Below are 8,112 nucleotides of genomic sequence, written 5' to 3' on the forward strand. Positions count from 1 at the left end.
TTTTTTTTTTGTTTTTTTTTTTTTATTAAAATAATCACCAGTAAAGAACATCGCATAGCTCATACTTTGAGAACTTTACTTTTTCTAATCGATCAGATATATATCATTGAAATAATCAATGGATGTGATAGTTAGTGAGAAAAAAATCAGGCACGAATTAATTCACCGTGTGGTTATGATATGATATCAGTTATTAAGCCGTTGGATTATAATTCCAAGTGCAAAGTTTACAGTCCAATTATATCAAGTACAGAGTCAAAAAAACGGGACGAGTCAAATAAACCGGGTATGAAATCCATATGGTAGAATGCAGTCATGAGGAAGCAAGGGAAAGAAAGATAAAGATAAAGAATGGCCGTGTACGATAAAAAAAAAAAGTAGGGAAAAGCCAAGTTCTTTCTTACGTAACTTGCAACATTATTCCGAACCCATATAGCTGTAGCTATTGATCTGCTTAACATGGAGCAAGTATCGTTATGCAATTTTTTTTGCGAACGTTGAAATAACAGGAAGAAAAAACTGCAAGCTTAGATTGGTACAGGGAGTTTCATCTGGTACCCTAGAGTGGAGATGCTGGCTGATCCAGTGGCTGTAACTACTGATCTGGTTAATATAGAGCAGGGATAGTTATGCAATTTTTTTTTGCGAATATTGAAATAACAGAAGTAAGAAACTGCAAGCTTAGATTGGTACAGTGAGTTTCATCTGGAACCCTAGAGTGGAGATGCTGGCTGATCCAGTGGCTGTAACTACTGATCTGGTTAATATAGAGCAGGGATAGTTATGCAATTTTTTTTTGCGAATATTGAAATAACAGAAGGAAGAAACTGCAAGCTTAGATTGGTACAGGGAGTTTCATCTGGTACCCTAGAGTGGAGATGCTGGCTGATCCAGTGGCTGTAACTACTGATCTGGTTAATATAGAGCAGGGATAGTTATGCAATTTTTTTTTGCGAATATTGAAATAACAGAAGGAAGAAACTGCAAGCTTAGATTGGTACAGGGAGTTTCATCTGGTACCCTAGAGTGGAGATGCTGGCTGATCCAGTGGCTGTAACTACTGATCTGGTTAATATAGAGCAGGGATAGTTATGCAATTTTTTTTTGCGAATATTGAAATAACAGAAGGAAGAAACTGCAAGCTTAGATTGGTACAGGGAGTTTCATCTGGTACCCTAGAGTGGAGATGCTGGCTGATCCAGTGGCTGTAACTACTGATCTGGTTAATATAGAGCAGGGATAGTTATGCAATTTTTTTTTGCGAATATTGAAATAACAGAAGGAAGAAACTGCAAGCTTAGATTGGTACAGGGAGTTTCATCTGGTACCCTAGAGTGGAGATGCTGGCTGATCCAGTGGCTGTAACTACTGATCTGGTTAATATAGAGCAGGTATAGTTATGCAATTTTTTTTGCGAATATTGAAATAACAGAAGGAAGAAACTGCAAGCTTAGATTGGTACAGGGAGTTTCATCTGGTACCCTAGAGTGGAGATGCTGGCTGATCCAGTGGCTGTAACTACTGATCTGGTTAATATAGAGCAGGTATAGTTATGCAATTTTTTTTTGCGAATATTGAAATAACAGAAGGAAGAAACTGCAAGCTTAGATTGGTACAGGGAGTTTCATCTGGTACCCTAGAGTGGAGATGCTGGCTGATCCAGTGGCTGTAACTACTGATCTGGTTAATATAGAGCAGGTATAGTTATGCAATTTTTTTTTGCGAATATTGAAATAACAGAAGGAAGAAACTGCAAGCTTAGATTGGTACAGGGAGTTTCATCTGGTACCCTAGAGTGGAGATGCTGGTTGATCCAGTGGCTGTAACTACTGATCTACTTAACATAAACCAGGTATAATTACGCAATTTTTTTGCACGCTCAGATTAGCACAGTGCGCTTTATCTACTGCTACGTAGTGGGGATGCTGGCTTATCGGCCACTTGGAAACAATCCTCAGTGCGGGATAACGTAAAAAATCAGTATTATCACTGCTTTAGAATCGAATACCGTATTTCGTGTGAAATTTAACTTTTTCTCGAAACTGTCGTTAAGTGAGTATGCACCATCAGTGTCACAATCAGGATACACCAGCGAGTATGAAGATTTTTATTAAAGGATACAAAAATATGATTGTCATTGATTTTTGATCGAAAACCCATCGTTTTTTAATCTAGCAATTGTTTAAATTTTAGTTTCTCCTTTTTTTCTGAAATAACTTGATTTTTTATTTTTCTCTATTTTTTTTTTTTTACTACTCCAACCCAATGCGGGTTCCGACGCAAACATAAATGAGTATCGCGTTACTGATAATAGACAAGCATGAAATATGGAGTGGCGCTCGTTGATCTTTATCTCTGCGTGTTGGCATTACATCTACATAATAGCCATAACTTTTTGAATATATTATACCGTGATATAGCGACGGGTTGATCTACATGGTGTTACGTAAAAAAAAAAAAGAAGGAAAAGTCGCAATCTTCGTACAAAGGACATCAAGCTGTCCTGTTCTGCATAATTTTTTTCAAATCTCCCGCCACCTCAGCGAAATTTGTGACTGCGTGAAGTAAATGAACCAAAAAAAAAAGGCAGCAGTCGCCCTGCTTTTCTTTATACCTCAGCCGCTTTAAAACACACGGCCTCCTTGTGTTAACACGCACGGAGTATACGTGTTATGCGGGTGGTTGGGCAGCTCGTAACTGGCAAAGAGATTTACGAAAATTTGCGCCATAAATATAAAATATGGGCTCACTGTCCTGGCTGTCGTCATTTAGAAAGGACCACTCCTTTAAGAGGAGACGATAACGAGATTCTTAGATTTACTTCCTTCGTCGAGTAGCTTATTTTCATCTTACACGAAAGTCCAGCACACTCGAACGGCTTTTACTGCCCGGTACGTAAGGTACTCGTATCCAGCCCATAAAATCAATTTGGATTATATATATATATAGTATCGATAAAAAAATAAAACTAGGCTACACGTATATGACACTTGGAATTTTAAAGTGAATATATTAGGGTAGATCCCAGTTGTTAAATTTATTGTTACAAAGTGTTATGGAATAACAAGAAAAAATATTGGACTGTTACGTAATAATTCACGAGCGATAGATTTTCAATATCCGGTTCGTTGCTTGATGGAATTCTGTAGGTGGATTCTGGGAACTATCGTGATATTTCAAGAGTCAGGAAAATCAAGTTTATTGGGAATATGGGAAATTCTCGAGTCCCGATTCCAATATACAATCCATTTAAAGTGTACAGTCGGTGCAACAAGATTATATCTTGTTATTCGTCCGATACAGCGTGCTCTTACGCAATCTGTAATCTTTCGATATTCTTTTAAACCTGTTGCTTCTTTTGTACGGTTAATATTACACCGTGCCAATAAATGCTACTTATGTCCTGTATGGTACGGGATACAAATTGCTGTATGAAAATGGCAGAGGGTCTTGTGGTCTTGAAAGGTAGTAATTTGACATAACGGAGAGGAGTCGGAGAACGGGAGCAGCATACGAAGTGAAGCAAGTAAAAAAAAGAAAGAGAGGTTCGAAGAAAGTAAGAAAAAGAAAATGAAGATTTCGAGGGCTACCGTTTCACGTGGTATTGAGTTTGCGCCTTTATCTTTGAAACCGCTCGTGAAAGTGCCGTTCGGTCGGTAAAGAAGAACGACGCTTCTTGCCGTGGCTTTATCTTTTTTATTCGGGGAAGCACTACTACTCTCTTTATTTGTTTTTTTCCCTCCGCGAAAACGACGGGTTTACCTTTGCCTGGTGTGTTTATTACCTCTGGAATCAGGGTACGCGAGAATTATGGGGTCCGACACGTAGTGATTGTTGGTTAGGTCGGATGAGGAGATGGTTCAAAATTTCTTTCTTTTTTCTTGACTTTCTTGGAGTTCGTATTGAGCGAAGAGCCCTCGCAATTAATTTTGTATGATTTTTACAAGAAATGCTGTTTTTGAAATATCGATCGTTATTTTTTCAATTTTTTTTTTTTTAAGAATTATGAAAAAATCAGACGATCCTTGACGAGAGGCAGTGGGTTAATGAAATTAAGAAATCTGAAGCTACGCGTTAAGTTTTGCAGATGATCGTCAATCGGAATTTTTATCGATAAGCATATAACGTTAGTTGAGTAATAATCTTAGTAAACTTAATGTACAATCGAATCGATATCTATTTTCAAATATTGGATCGTTACAATTAGAATTATCAAAGAAATCAATTTAATTTAACTTTGGCCTACTTTCGAAATTTTATCGCGTTCAGCGCATTTAATCAAATTAATCATCGCGCATTAATCAAATTGAATGTTTAAAAAAAATTCTTAATACTTTTAATCATACTGTTATCACCTACACCCGATGTTCATCGACCGCTTATCATACATTTCTCACTGTGCAAATATAATTACGTTTTTCGTATTATTACCCAATCTTGTAACGTACTGTACTTATACCCAATTCAGATGGAATTTATTGGACACACTCAAGGCATGCGAACATTGAATTGTTCCTCTTGCTTCTGGTTACTCGATTAATTGCATGTTTGATATGCCATATATGATAAAGCAATATTCATACATTGAACTGATTAGAGGCTGTCTTTTTGAAGTACGATTTGGTTTATTGTGCCACGTGGTATTACACATGTAATTATAATGTGAAAGTAAATGTGATCTGCCGATCGTTGAACAGAGCGTAAACCTATGAATCTGTATTATGGAAATTACTCTCACCCGACCCTTGACCTATGTCTCCCTATGCTATTTGGTTCTCCCAGCTTCGCATGCTGCTACAGAAAAAAAAAACCGAAGTTTGTGCGAAGCATTAAGGGACGATTTGACGTTGTGAAAATCGAGAGGATCTTCAGGGATGCTAATAACTGTTAAAAGGTTTATCGTTTCAGGTAGATTCTACGCTTATGGCAATTTCGTGAAATCTTGTTGAAAGCGATGCATTCGCTTGGGTTTATGAGCTTTTTACGTTTACGAATTTTACGTACCTTATGGCGAGTTTACGAGGAACTTTACTTTATTCGACTGTAAAATACTGTCCCGACGAAGAATCGATAGTCTGACATTACATTATATATATATATATATATATATGTACATATGAAAATTATTTCGAATTCAACCAGATGATATATCGGTTCTTGACGATTGCGTAATTTTCAAATTTTCGATTATTTATCAATACGCGTAAATAAAAATTTTCGAAAAAAAATTTGAAATTCACAAAAATAATATTATCACCCACACTGTTAATTACTCTCGAAATCATATCGATTTAACGTACAGCTCATTATAAAATTGAGCGTTAAAAAAAATTCGGATAATTTTGGAATTTCAATATGGCTACAGACTAGCTTATACTAAAAATTCCAAAGACGCTCGTCCGTTGAATTCCACAAAGGACGGACGAATCTCGCAGAATTTAAGTTAACTCGAAATTCCACTGTGGGAGGAAAATACGTCGAACGAAAGGCTTACTTCGGTAGCCATGTTTTATTTATCATTACAAAACCGCGCATGCGCGCTTGCAATGTTACGATAAACAGAATATCATAGAACTTACATAAGTATAGTCATAGGCAAAAATATCAGGGTAATTTTGTTTTCACTTTATTCCATGATCTCTTCTTTTTCTAATATGTCTATACCCCTCATGTTCTCTACCCGTCACTTCATTTTTCACTGTTATTTTTTTGCTCATTTCCCTTTCTTCTCCCCTTACGTCCCTCCCGTAGCTTCTTCTTTCCTGTTCTTTTTTTTTTTTCACACAGACACACACGTCACTCCACTCGCTCCTCTCGACATGGCAGCGCGTGCGAGAATTCCCATCGTTGCATCGCGGCACGTTAGCTTCTTGGAAGGAAGCGTCAATTAACGGGGCACGAGTTTTCGAGCTATAGTAACGGCTCGAATCAAGCATTTGTCTAGCTCAACGCCGCAACACGAGGATCATAACGAACTATGCAAATCAGACGGAGCAACAGGAGGCAAAACGGACTCGTAAATCCAGACGTCGTACATGACGTCTCTGCCATTAATATACAATTACGAGATCCTGTCAGTCGGAAACGAGACTCTGGTATAATTGCACGTATCATTTAACATTTAATCCAATCAACTTATCAAAATCATTGAAACGGATCCGTGCAACTTTACGACGCTTGAATTTGTTTTCTTTCTTTATTTCAATGCAGTTACACGCTCTTGATATTACAGTGAAGGCCGTGTACAACGAAATTTAAGGGACAGGGAAATGACGTCATACCAAATGAACGACTTTACATGCGAAATGAAAATTGCATACGAATTTCTATGAGAACTAATCTTAAGGGGCTAAGTAGGACGCAATGTGCAAAGGACTGCATTGTATATTGATTTCGGGTGTTAAATAGATTTTTGGATTTTTTTTTCATACAAAATTTTATTTTTCATTAGAACAATTCTGATATTTTTTTTTCATTTTTGTGCGTTTTATTTTTTTTTTTTACGCAGTTTTTATTTTTTTCATGATATAGCTGTATAGTCGCTCGCCTATATATTGCTCGTCTATCGACGAGATCTCGACGCTACTTGTTCATGATGAAAATATTATTATCAGTAGATATAGGTATACTGCTGTAATGGTCCAGGGCCCTTTCGCAGCTTCCTAGAATCTCTTGATGGGTATAGTGGTTATCGTGAAGCGAGGGTTGGTTGAGATATATATATATATATACACCATGTATATACGTACCCAATACTGGATTGCCTGAATTACAAACTACCTGATCCTTTCCTCTTATGTAATTAAAATGCAATTACTTATACGCGTACCAAATTCCCAGGTAAGCTTCTTACTCGGTTGCTTTTGGATCCGCGAATCCGGCGCCGGTTTTACGGCATACGTGAAATTCAGCTGGGAACGTTTCTCTTCGTTGTGATACGGAAAAGAGGGATCGCTGGAATTTACGAGTAACAGGGCATCGCACTTACGTTCACTGGAGACGACAAAGGAATTGTTGATCGCCGATATCTGACGTGAGGTAAAATTTTGATTTTTTTTTTTTGATAATTTTTTTTCTTTTTGCACTTGCTTACGGTCGAAAGACTCTGATGCTGCCTTTTTCAAAAAAAATTTGTACGTCATCCTAAGTCGGTGATAGACGTGCGAACTTTGCACATGCAACTGCATAATTCATAAGACTCTTGATCAGATGCTTCGCTGCACATTCTTGATGCAGCTATATGTTTCAATTCCCCGGCGAATAAGAGGCTGCTCTCTGTATCTTTTATTTTACAATGATTTTTATTGAATTCTCACGCCTTCGATAAATGGTCTCGGTCAATTTTGAATTTCAATTAATTTACATATCTGTTATATAATCATAAGGAGTACAGGGTGAGTTGTCAGATTTTTGTAATCATTTTTTGTCTATTATTATTATATGACTTTGTGCAAGTAACTATATATATATATTTTTGTTTCAATTTATTTCAATTCCCAAGAGAGAGCCCACCGACCGTAATCGTAAAAGCTATTAAATCGGAATTCAAGAATAATTCAGATTACAGTATCATTGCGCAATAAATTCCATATAACCGACATAGAATCCTCGTATAAAACCGTCTGAAAATTAATCCCGAGGGACGTGACGTCAGCGCCCGTATTAAAGACCAAGAATAATTTGATCCTTTGAAGAAGCACTCCCTCGAACGATCTAGCGAACTTGTACATTACAAGAGAGGTACTTGAGGTCTTAATCGAGGTCCAGGCCGAGGTCGACAAACTGTCAAACAGTCAAGCAGCTGCTTAAATTTTGACAATCGTACGACGTATTTTCGCCTCGGGCCCAAAACCGTACGACATATCCACTCCGATGGTTAAAATATGCGAATCGATCCGATTACGACTACAGTCGATTCTAATTGTAAGATTTGTCTAACGGGGCGTTAATACGAACACGCATACTTTATTATTGATAATTATTGTGATTACGCAATTTTGTTCTCGTTGATCTGAAACATCCTGGATTTGGCTGGAGTCAAAGCTGTAATTTAACGTTGAATTTCGTACAGGGTACTAGGTGGACGGCATAGCGTAGTTGGGGGGGGGGGGG

The 8,112-nt window shown here is 37.4% G+C and overlaps 1 protein-coding gene across 1 annotated transcript in view; it reads right to left on the reverse strand.

Annotated features, from left to right (window-relative positions):
• LOC107264396 (alpha-glucosidase) overlaps positions 1-5,741 on the reverse strand; it is a 10,982-nt gene extending 5,241 nt beyond the window's left edge. The window contains exon 1 of the mRNA XM_025081685.1: positions 5,580-5,741. The gene's annotated coding sequence lies outside the window, so the exon portion shown is untranslated. The remainder of the gene's footprint in view (positions 1-5,579) is intronic.
• Between the last annotated feature and the right edge of the window lie 2,371 nt (positions 5,742-8,112).

Source organism: Cephus cinctus, unplaced genomic scaffold, assembly GCF_000341935.2.
Source record: "Cephus cinctus unplaced genomic scaffold, Ccin1 Ccin1_scaffold0169, whole genome shotgun sequence".
Classification (NCBI taxonomy): Eukaryota; Metazoa; Arthropoda; class Insecta; order Hymenoptera; family Cephidae; genus Cephus; species Cephus cinctus.